At 33.2% G+C, this 12,965-nt stretch overlaps 1 pseudogene; it reads left to right on the forward strand.

Moving 5' to 3' along the window:
* Positions 1–4,028: 4,028 nt before the first annotated feature.
* LOC144289177 (transmembrane protein 138 pseudogene) overlaps positions 4,029–12,965 on the forward strand; it is a 33,960-nt pseudogene continuing 25,023 nt past the window's right edge.

Genomic DNA, 12,965 nt, shown 5'->3' on the forward strand with positions numbered 1-12,965 from the left:
GCATGGAGCTGCAGTTTGTTGATTTTTAATGGTGTATTTTACTTCATTATATTAATAAAACACAGTTTATTTAACTATCCTACTGCTATGGGAAATTTGGATTGTTTCTACTTTTTGATTAATAAACAATGCAATTATAAATAGCTTGGAATACATTTCTTGCGTGTAGATCAATTTATCAGTTTTTACCTTTATATTTAGTGCTTATTTTTAATGCCCTGTTGATTAAATCTTTGCCTACTGCAAGACCATAAGATATTCACTTACATTAACTACTAGAATTTAATGATTTTGCATTTTACATATTGATTTCTATCTGTAATTGAATTCTGTGGGTAATGTAAGGTAAATATCAAACTTTATTTTCTTCCACAAGGTTATGCAATTGATCTAGCATCATTTATGAATAGGACCATTCTTTCCCAATGTTTTATAGTACCATTTTTATTATCTTGAAATCATGTCCTGAGCTTGTCTAAGGGCTCTCTTTTGAGTTCCGCTAGTTTATTTCTCTTTTTTAGGATCCCAAATCCCAATTTATCAAAACTTTTGATTTTCAGTAAAGCATATATTCCTTATCTTCTAGTTACCTAATGTCTATTTTTGGCCTTCAAAATTTCATATAAACTTAAAATTATTTGTTACATTGTGATTACATTGAATATACAGAGTAACTTAGAAAGTATTTACATCTTTCTAGTACTGTATAGTGTTTAGTTACCAAGTTTCTGTTGACCTCATTAAAACTTTATTCTCTGTAATAGTCTATGTAAGACTGGTATTACTTATTCATTATTTATTCAGAATAGTTGCCTTAATCCAGAGTTCCATTTAAGAAAAAATTTGCAGTTATGCCTGCTTCTCTCTCTGCCTGTGTCTCCGCCTCTCTCTCTGTTTCTAATAAATAAATAAAATCTTAAAAAAAAGAAAGAAAGAAAGAAAAAGTTTTCAATTATTAAAAAAAATGGATCCCTGGGTGCTCAGGGGTTTGGAGCCTGCCTTTGGCCCAGATCTTGGAGTTCCAGGATCGAGTCCCACATCGAGTCCCACGTCCGGTTCCCTGCATGAGGCCTGCTTCTCCTTCTGCCTGTGTCTCTGCCTCTCTCTCTCTCTGTCACTCATGAATTAATAAATGGGCTCTTTAAAAAAAATTGTAATTATGGATTATGTTTCTTTAGTAGTTACAGGAATATTAGATTTCAAATTTTCTTACTGCAGTTTTGGTAAGATGTATTTTTCCTTTTGTACATGGAATATCTTTCTTTAATTACTGGCATGAAATTATTCATAATATTTTATTATTTTTAATGTATGTGTGGTAGATAGGTAGTAATATATCTTTTAAATATTTTGATTTTAGTTTCATTTTTCTCATTTTTATTAGTAATTTTGAAAAATCAATTTTCAATTGACTTATCCATTCTTTTTTTTTGTTTTCAGTATCATTAATCACCACCTGTATCTTTAACCTTCTTTTATTTTCTTTAAGAAATAGATGTCTAACATTTCCAGTATTTATTTTTTCTAATATATAAATTTAAAGCTATAGTTTTCCTTCCAAGTCCAGATTATTTCAGAATTTTTAAATCCATTATTTAGTACAACATTTAAAAATTAAAAACAGAACTAGAATAAACTAGAAACTAATAAACTAGAAAAAAGCAATCAAGCGTAGTGTATATTAAAAACAACAACAACAAAAAACACAACAGTTAAATCTTTGGCAAAGTGCTGATAAAAAATAGTAAATCCAAATAAACATTATAAATTGAGAAGTTACTTTTTAAAGGAACATATTATCCATACATAAATTTTAAAGTAATCAATTTTAAAGTATAGACATAAAAGATAATTTTAGATAGATATAAATTGCCAAAACTGAATGAAAAGCTACAAAGTTGATTATTTCAAGATACTATATAAGGCTGAAATAAAGGCAATAAAAGGAAATAAAAATTTTTTAAAGACCATTTACTACAACTGTTTGAAGAGTGATCTTAGAGATATGCAAAATAAATTGACAGAAAACTAAATGAGACAAAAACAAAATGGCATTTAATTTTTAGAGAATGGAGCCCATCTATAACAGAATTCCTATGAGTACTTGGTTTCTTTAAAAAATATCCAGATTAAATTTGTGGTAACATTTTGTTTTACAGTGTGTTCCTGAAGAGCAACATCACATGCTTGAAACTGGAACTAGTTCAGTTATCAAGCAGCATTTATTTGACAGTTTTTATGAGAATTCTTCCTGGAAGCCCACACACACAGAGAAACATATTGATTTCCTAGGTTTAATAGGCAGTAGAAGAAGTGACAGTAATTTATTTGTGTAACTCCTGGAGGGATGCAGTCTAGACCTAGGCAGGACTCAATGCTGTCAACCAAAGTAGATAGATTATCACAACATGTTTAGCAAATGATCATGCAGGCTAAAGGCAAACATGCCTTGAAGGTGAGGGGTAGTGGTGTGAGCCTGACCCAGAAGAATTTACTGTAGACTAGGAATACTTTTGCTTGAATTTCTATGAACATCACAAACATGGATACTGTTTAAATTATTAGAAGTTTCTTCCTCCTTAAAACTGGTAACCAAATCAAAATTAAAATTAGCTTTAACAACGTAATTACTTGGGAAAGTAAAAGGAAAGCCATTCTTTTTTAAATGCATTTTTACAAGAAAAATAATAACCCAAGGAAAAAAAAACTACATTTTTTTAAATTCCAAGAACTATTAACTCTACCAGATATTATAATCAAGTTTCTTTCTGTCATGCAGTTTTAATGATTGAGCCCCTAAAATAGAAGTCTTTAGTATATCTCGTTGAGTTAAAATAATTGGGTATTCTGGGAATACAGTCATAGAAAGAACTACCACTTTTTCTGGAAAGTCATAATGCAAATTTCCACCAATTATGCACAACCTACTTGAGTCTCTACTCTACAACTCAAACGTTACATTCTTAGGTTGTTTCCAGTACTCATGGACACCACATTCTGTCACAACAAAAATAATAGAAAATGTGTCTTCTCAGTCTATGTATAATAGAAATTTGCAGTAAATGCCCTGTAAGTAAATTGAAAAAAATGTTTTCCTCAGGTAATCTGGATATTTTTAAGTGATTTATACATTCTATCTAACATTTGTTCTTTAGAGTATAGAATTACTACATCACCATGAACTAATGTTTCCAGATATTACTGAGGTAGATTTGGATTTTAAAACTTAGTCCTGTGGTTAATAGAAAACACAGGTAGAAATAATGTGTTGCCTCCTCCCCTCAGTGATGTTTAACAGATAGGAGGAAAAGAATCAAGAACTCAGGTATGGGCAGATCCAAATCATAAATAAATTGGACTCGTGACCTTCAGATGTTTTTTGTTGTTGCTGCTCCTGTTTTCCTTTCTTGAGCTGAATAGCTCTTAATTCAAAGAAATCTTTAGTGAGGATCCACTATATAACAGAAAAAAAAAAAAAAAAAAAGCAGAAATGCTCTGGATGAAGCAGGTCTGGGTCACCAGGGCCTGCATTATGCAGCTAAGGTCACACACTATACTCACATGATGAAGTCCCTTTCTAAATTAGATGGAGTCCCATAGATAGGTCACAAAAGGCTTCTTCTGATCCAAAACAACTTTTCCATTAACCTTTATTGCTTGTACAAATAATGACAGTTCCTTTGGTTACGACTATATACTTGTTAAAACACAAATGTCCTTGCAGGGGTAATTAATTCAGTCCATTATCAATTATTAATACACTAAAACAAATTACTGTTCACAAGCCTTCCTTAAGGCAAGAAAATAGATAAAACATATTCTACCCAGAAATATTATAGGGGAAGTTTAGAATACTTAAACTTCAGCTACTTCAAATTTCCATAAGATATAGGTCACCAGTTATATTTTTTTTCACCAGTTATATTTTAATATAATTTTAACTAAATTTTATTATGGAAATAGCAAATATAGAATACTGAATTTTGAAGATCCATAGAATCAGGGAGGTGATCAGAAATTAAGGCAACATGGCTAAGAGGTAAGTAGTAAGGGCTACAAATATCAATGGTAGCATGAAAGTCTTGGCATTTGTGATGCTGCTGAGCAATTTAAAAGCTGATAGAAGACAATTCTCTACAGGTCTTTTGTGATTCTACGCATCTTGTGAAGAGCTATTGACAGCTTTTGTTCTGAATTACCTGTTAAAAGTTTTTATATAGAAAACAGCCTTAAAAGAAAAGAGTGTCTCCTTCTAGGGTAGAGGTCGATCAATTTATTTACCAGGTTATTCAAAATAATGGCTCTTTCTGGGGAAAAGGTAAAACATGTTTGCCATCCTAACCATGTGGTGTTTTCTGCTGTGCCACGAGTAATAAAGTTCTTTGTCTCTGGCCCAGGAGTCTGTGTGTTCTGTTAGCATCTATAAAATTATGGTAGGCTAAATTGTTAGCTTCTAGAGTAAAATCTCAAGCCCTTCTATAATCTTTACAGCGGTGCACCATACAGAAAAGGTCAGGAACTGAAAGTATTGCTCCCAATAAGTAGTGCAATGGGGCCTGTCCTGGCCAAGAATTGACATAAAAACTACTAAAGCAAGGTTGTACAAAAGAAAAAAATTAGCTCTTACAAGTTACCAGGAAAAGATCAGAGACTAAAAAGAGAAGCAACTGTTCATCAAAGGGGTTCTTTGGGTCTTGAACATGATTATTAGTCATGAGATCATCAGGCCTAATTTTATTATGCACCTTATTCCCATTTCAATAGGTTATCCCAAAGAAATCTAAATCTCATATGATTCTGTATTGCGTTTGTTCTGACACCCATAGAGTGCCTCTCCTGTCTCCCTGGTCCTCCTTGTACAAACTATATATCTTCCTTCCTGCTTTATATTTTTTTTGCTGCACTCATGATCATCCAACTTATTATGCATGTTTTTTTTATTATGCATGTTTTGTATAATGTCTTTGTTTGACTTCTTCCACTAGCATATAAGCACCAAAATGGTAGAGACTTGTCTATTCTATTCACTTTATTAATCTTTACTTCTGGAATAGGGTCTAGCATTGCTTAAATAATAAATAGACATTAGTTCAGATGAATTAATTAGTACATGAACAGATGAACAAGAATGGGGGATTGTGGTTAAACACTTCAGTTTATTTCAAGGCTTTCAGTTCCTTTGAGCCTTCCTTCCCAGACCCACTTACTCTTAATGCATAGCTCTAATCTGGATCCTTGAATGGCTGACTTATATGACGTTTTCAAATTTATCTAAATAGAAAAATAGGGATGCCTGGGTGACTCAGAAGGTTAAACATCTGTCTTTGGCTCAGGCCATGATCCTGTAGTCTCAGAATTGATCAAGCCCCACTTCAGGCTCCCTGCTCAGTGGGGAGTCCGTTTCTCCCTCTCTCTCTGCTTCTCTCCACCGCTGGTGCTTGCTCCCTCTCACTCACACTCTCTCTCCAATAAATAAATAAAATCTTTTTAAAAATAGAAAAATGCATGCAGCTCCAAGAGGAAAACATAATATAGTATGTCTCTCCTGGGACATGTAAACTCGAAGCTGGTGATCAGACAATCACTGCTGGGTGATAGCTCATAGAAAAAAATGTATTTCACACATATCTAACTGCAAGAAATTTACAAGGGGTTAATATTAGTCAATGCTTTACCTTCACAGAAGTCTAAGCAGATACTTAAAGATTTACAACTTTTTTTTCTCTACAGGAAACTCAGACACAACTCATGTGCCTCTTCATTTTTCATGTTAAAATGATCTAAAAGAGTTATGATAAGGTTTTATAAGAGTCCTTCCTCTGTAGTTATGGATTATCTGTGACTACTAGTGTCCTCAGCCCTCCAACTGAGTAGGAGTAGGACTTATTTGTCTTCCAGTAAAATGTCATAAATAAATGCTAGCTAGGGGGCGCATCTAGGGGGTTGAGCATCTGCCTTTGGCTCAGCTGGTGATCCCAGGATCCTAGGATCCAGTCCCGCATTGGGTTCCCTGCAAGGACTGTGCTCCTCTCCCTCTGCCTATGTCTCTTCCCCTCTCTTTCTGTGTCTCTCATGAATAAATAAATAAAAAATATATATTTTTAAATGTTGTTAGCTAGGATTCTAAAACCTGCCATATTTCTGTGTCTCAGGCTTAATAGTTCTATAGGTGGAATTCTGTACATGCAAGCCTTAAATGAATGCATTTGTTTTACTAACTTGTGGAACCCAGATTCAATCAACAAGTCACATTTTGATTTTTTTTCCCCTTAAAAATAAAGCTACATCATCATTAGCTGGTGATTGTTTAAAATTTGCCCACACAATCCTGTTGCATTTAGGAATTGATATATCCAACTCACACATATCTATATATCTAAACAAATATATACATACATATAAAATGTAATTTTTAAAGATCTATTTATTTGAGAGAGAGACAGAGGGAGAGACAGAAAGATAGAGAAAAACACAGAGCACAGGGGCAGGAACAGAGGGAGAAGGAGAGAGAGAATCCGAAGCAGACTGATTACTGAGCGAGGAGCCCAATGCTGGGCTCAATCTAAGGACACTGAGATCACAAACCTGAGCCAAACTGAGAGTCAGATGCTTAATCAACTGTGCCACACAGGTGCACCTATAAAAATGTATTTTTAACATACAAATATTGTTTTGTCAGTGACAAGAAGAACAATACAAAAAATATACAAACCACTGGTGTGAAATTGCCCTGTAAAGACCACTGTGTGAAATTAGATGAATGAGAATTTTAGATTTGGTTCTGGGTTTTTTTTTTAATGTGTAGGAAGAAATATTTCATGGTCTATTATGTATAAATAATATGCTTCTGGTTGTTACAAAATTCTAAAATGTGATCCTGAAACCTACTATTCTAAGAATAAATTAATTTCATTTTTTTCAAAAAGTTAATATTCAAATTATGACATGTAACTTACTTTTGACTGTCAGACTGTTCAAGCTGGATTTTTAAACCTTATCAATACCTATTGTTATACTGAACTCAAATGTTAATGTAATGTTTCTAAGTAGATTTACAGACAGACACATTGTAAGAGATTACTGATGCTTGTTAATGATTAAAAATAGAAAGAGAAATCATAACAGAAGCTCAGAAAGAACTTATTAGAACATTATTCATTTACCTGTATTCTGTAAGAAACAATTTAAGCAAAAACACCTGCCAGTGATGACCTATTCCGATTCAACCACCTTAAACAGAAATTTTGACTACAAGTCTGAAATAAACACTTGGAATTATTAGTAGATCTATATTAGCCCAAGTGATAAAAGGAAGGAAAGAAAGAAAGAAAAGGAAAGAGAAGAAAAGAAGAAGCATGTATTTCATTCAAAAGATAAAGCTATGGATGCACTATTTTTTTAATTTTTGGAGCCAACAATTAATGATGAATACAGTGAGTCCAGATGGGTGGTTTGAATTCTGCATCAGAAGTTGAACATCAAGTATGTGGTTTTGCTGATAGGAGGTTAAAATTAGCAGTTTAAATTAGCGAGAGAGGAAGTATTTTGTTCAATAAGTTGAACTGAAGTTCTTTAAATATTATGGCATAGCTTTAAAATTATCCAAAAAGGATGTTCCCATCTCATCTTATCAAACTGCCTTTCACTTATCTCCCACCTGCTCTCCCTTCCTTGCCCACATTCAGGTGAAAAGGGGGATCAGAATATTAAAGTTATTTAAAATGCAATGAATTATTTTTATTCTGCAAAGGAAATGTGTTAAGATAAAAGCTTATCAAGGAATTCTGGAGTTTTAGAATTCAGAAATATTTGCATGATTTCATTAATATGTTCAGAACCTTGGATTTTCAAACATTTGAAAAAAGATGTAAGGTTTCCTTAGAGAAAAAAAATTATAGGTATATGCACATAAACCTGCATCAAACACTTTCTTACCCATATCCATATACTCACATACAGACATTATTACACACATTTGCATATTTTCAGATTTGCACATATTAACAAAACCTCATGCATATTCATATGTTTTTATGAACACTTTCAAAAAGAACCATATATTCTTGATTTCTGTCTACAGAATCAGAATAAAAATTTAATTTAACCAGAGGTCAGCAAAATATGGCACATAGGCAAAATCCAGCCAAGTGGCTGTTTTTATAAATGAAGATTTTAAAGGAACATAGCCTAACTCAGTTAGCTGTGTATTATTTATGGCTGCCTTCATGCTATAATTACAGAGTATAATACAGGACTGTATGACCCCCAAGCCTAAAATATTGCAATCTAGCAACTTAAAGAAAAAGTTAGCCAAATCTAAAACAAAAGTCTGTATGTGCAGGGTAAAAAGAAAATTCAAGTAATTTGTAACCTACTCTAAAGAATTATCTAACAGCATGGTGGATTGAATTAAGACCATTTTCTGCCAAAAGATCCTACAATAATGTTGTATCACATCTCACATGTTATCGTGAGAAAATTACAAAATAATGTTTCACCTCTGCACATACCAGGGTACTCCAAGTGAAATTTCTACACAGATTCTCATGAGGCTGCCCCAAGTGACAGGAGGTAGAACTCTATCTATTGACCAAGGAGCCATGAGGGATGCTAATATGCACTCAGGGCCAAGGCTTTTTAGGAGGGGAAGGAGAATAAAAATAATAATAATAAATTATCATCTGTGAGTGAAATCAAATTTCTAACCTATGCTATGAAAAAGTCAGAGTTTGAACTTATACTGCCAAACCAAAATATTAGTATGATCAAATCTACCTGCTACGGAGTGCCTGGGTAGCTCAGCCAGTTGAGTTTCTGCTTTGACTCAGATCATGATCTTAGGGTCCTGGGATTCAGCCCCGCATTGGGCTCCGTGCTCAGAAGGGAATCTGCTTCTCCCCTCATTCCTTCTCTATTCTCTCTCTCTCTCTCAAATAAATAAATAAAATATTTTTTTTTTAAATCTATCTATTATACACAGAGGTATTTCCACAATTAAGCCCTCTCAGAGCTGCCATAAGTTAACCAAAATTAGATTGGTATTCTTGGATTAGTTTACAGTCCAAAACTAAAAAAAGAAAAAAGAAAAAAGAATCCACAATTAGATATCATCAAAGATGGTCCATAAAGGAGGAACAGCACCTAGACACTTAAGAAATAGAAAAATATACCCAAAACCAATAAAATATCTAGGAATAAACTTAAACAAAGAGGTAAAAGACTTGTATTCTTAAAATTATGCAACAGCAACGAAAGAAATTGAAGATAACACCAAGAAATGGACAAATGTTCCATGCTCTTGGACTGGATGAACAAATATTGTTAAAATTTTTTATACTACCCAAAATTATCTAAAGATTTAATGCAATCCCTATCAAAATACCAATAACATGTCTTACAGAACTAGAACACACTATCCTAAAATTTGTATGGAACCACAAAAGATCCTAATGGATAGCCAAAGTAATTTTTTAAAGATTTTATTTATTTGAAAGAGAGATAGCAAGAAAGAGAACACAAGCAGAGGGGAGAGGGAAAAATAGGCTCTGCACTCAGATGGGAGCCCAACACAGGACTCCATCCCAGGACCCTGGAATCATGACCTGAACTGAAGACAGATGCTCAACCGACTGAGCCACCCAGGTTCCCCTAGCCAAAGTAATCTTGAAAAAGAAAAACAAAACTGGAGGTAGCACAATTACAGACTTCATGTTATGTTACAGAGCTGTAATAATCAAAACACTGTGGTACTCGCATAAAAAGAGACATATAGACAATGGAACAGAATACAGAACCCAATAATAAACCCCCAATTATATGGTCAATTAATCTTCTAAAGGAGGAATGAATATCTGATGGAAAACAAAACCATCTCTTCAACAAATGTGTTGGGAAAACTGGTCAGCAGCATGCTAAGCAATAGAACTGGACCACTTTCTATCACCATATACAAAAATAAACTCAAAATGTATTAAGAACCTAAATGTGAGGCCTGAGAATATAAAAATCCTTGAAGAAAGTACAGTCAATAATCTCTGACATTGGCCATAGCAACATTTTTCTAGATATGCCTCCTGAGGTAAGGGAAATAAAAGCAAAAATAAAAATAAAAAGCTTTTGCACAGCAAAGGAAACAATCAATAGAACTGAATAGGTAACTACTGAATGGGAAAAGATATTTGCAAATGACATATCTGATAAAAGTTTAGTATCCAAAATGTGTATAACACTTCTACAACTCAACACTCAAAACCAAATAACCCAGTTAAAAAAACGGGCAAAAGATATGAACATTTTTCCAAAGAAGACATCCAGATGGCCAACGGACACATGAAAAGAAGCTCAACATCACTCATAATCAGGGAAATGCAAGTCAAAACCACAATGAGATATTACTTCACACCTGTTAAAATGACTAAAAATAAAAATCAAGAAACAACATGTGTTAGGGAGGATGCTGTGGAAAAGGAAACTGTGCATTGTTGCTGGAAATGCAAAGTGGTGCAGCCACTGTGGAAAACAGTATGAAGTTTCCTCACAAAGTTATGAATAGAACTGCCATGTAATCCAGCAATCACACTATTAGCTATTTACCCCCAAAATGCAAAAGCACTTAATTCAAAGGGATACATGCACCCTTATGTTTATTGCAGCATTATTTACAATAGCCAAATTATGGAAGCAGCCCAAGCATCCTTAGATAGATGAATGGATAAAGAAAATGTGGCATATATATGTATAATGGAATATTATTCAGCCATAAAAAGAATGAAATCTTTACTCACAGGTAGAATTTAAGAAACAAAATGAACAAGAAAAGGAAGAAAAAGGGACAAACTAAGAAACAAACTCTTAACTATACAGAATAAACTGATGGTTACAATAGTGGAGGTTTGTGGGGGGTTGGGGGGAAATTGGTGTTGAGGATTAAAGAGTACACTTATCATGAGGAACATTGAGTAATGTATAGAATTGTTGAATCTCTGTATTATACACTTGAAACTAATATACTACTGTGTGCTAACTATGCTGGAATTAAAAAAAAACTTTTTTAAAAATAACAGAAAAATCTGAAGAAGACTATACTCTGACTAAGCTTACAAACCTAAAATAAATAAGTAAATAAAAAGTTAGACATTAGGGAAATTGGCAAGTTGATGGGTAATATAACCATTAGAATTTCTTTAAGTTAAAACATCTATTTTAAGTTAAAAATTCAGCAGAATACTTAGGAAAAAATGGAAAACAGAAAAATACAACCTCTGAAAAGTAAATAAATAACACTGTATCAATTGACTTCAACACAATCCATAGGGATTCTCCCCCTCCTGATTCCTTTAGATATATTCAACATAGAACACTGTGTAAGCTTAAGGTGTACATATGTTGATTTTATACATTTATATATTGCAATACAATTACCACAGTATTTTTAGCTAATGGTTCCACCACATCTAATAATTATCATTTCTAAAAGAAAATGGGAAATAAAGAAAAAAAAAGGGCTAAGAGGTACCAAAGTAAAATGGAAGAGTATAATACAAATGCAATAAAATTAAATAACAAATTTGAGAGAAGCAGTATTATAAGAAATAATAATTGATAATTTTCTAGAATTGTTGAAAAACATTAATTTCACATTAAGAAATTATAAGTTATTCTCTCCATAGATATATAGATATGGAGATCTATGTATCTCTCTCTCTATATATATGTATATCTATACAAACATATAGATGAACTCCATATATGTGTACATTATAGTAAAAAAAGAAAAAGGAAAATCAAAGCAAAGAAGAATGTGAAAGCAGACAGAAAGGGTAGTAATTACAAACATAACATGATAAAAATTTAGATCAATATCAGGATTCATGTTAACAATACAGACAAGACACTAGAGTACACTTTCCATGTATTCAGTGATAACAACTAATTTAGATGTTCATATGCCACTAAGGTATCATTCAAGACTAAGGGAAGAAAGAGTATTTCCAGACAAAAGAATGAATAAGAAAGCTTACTACTAGTAGACCATGGTAGAAAGTATCAAACATGGCTTATGCTAAGAAAAATCTAAGCCTAGAATGAAAATAAGAAACTTAAAAAAGAAATGATGACAGAACAATACATTAGAAAAATATATTTGAATTATTTGAATTTAAAATTACTGTGCTATTTCTCAATAGGGAGTAGCTTCAAAATAATAAAGTTCATCAAAAACAAAGGGAATTAAATGTTGTTGTTGGTTGAAGATAGGAACATACATATTATTTTTAAGAATGACTATGAAGGGAAACATATAGAAAATGTAAATTCCAAAGAAAAATGGATAAAATAGGAACAAAGAAAATGTAGAAGAGTAGTCTGAGCACATATATATTGACACTTATCCATCTTTAGATCCATTTAAAATGAAAGTGATTAAATGTACTTGTTATACACAAGAAGTCTGGGGATGTTTGCATGAGCTGGGGATGGGGAGCACAGTGGGTGACATATTTAAATCAATTTATGGGAGACTAAGTAGACACTTCTTTACTGATGTAGCAGAGGAGGAAGAAAGAATATATTCAGGAGATCTAGACAGACTATCTGGAAAGGCTCCTGGATCCAGGTCTGGAAGAAAGTAAGACAGGCTGTTTACTGGGAGCAATGGGGGTGAGAGTGGTTAATAGGGACTCCATAAATGGAACTGGGATAGCTGACACTCCTCACACTCTTGGCCCTTTATCTGGCCATTTTAGATCACACAGAGGGCAGAGATTAAGTGGCATAGACATTACCTGGACCAGTGGAGAACTCCAGGCCTCAAGAGAATTTACAGAGTTGCTGAAAGAATTAGGGATCCTATGGTAGATGCTGGTTCCAGAATCTAAAATATCTTCTTATTGCTACACACAAGATGAACAGCAGGAGAGTAAGGAATGACTAAGATAAACTAACAGCATAGAAAGAATGAAAACAAT

Source organism: Canis aureus, chromosome 18 (assembly GCF_053574225.1).
Source record: "Canis aureus isolate CA01 chromosome 18, VMU_Caureus_v.1.0, whole genome shotgun sequence".
Lineage (NCBI taxonomy): Eukaryota > Metazoa > Chordata > Mammalia > Carnivora > Canidae > Canis > Canis aureus.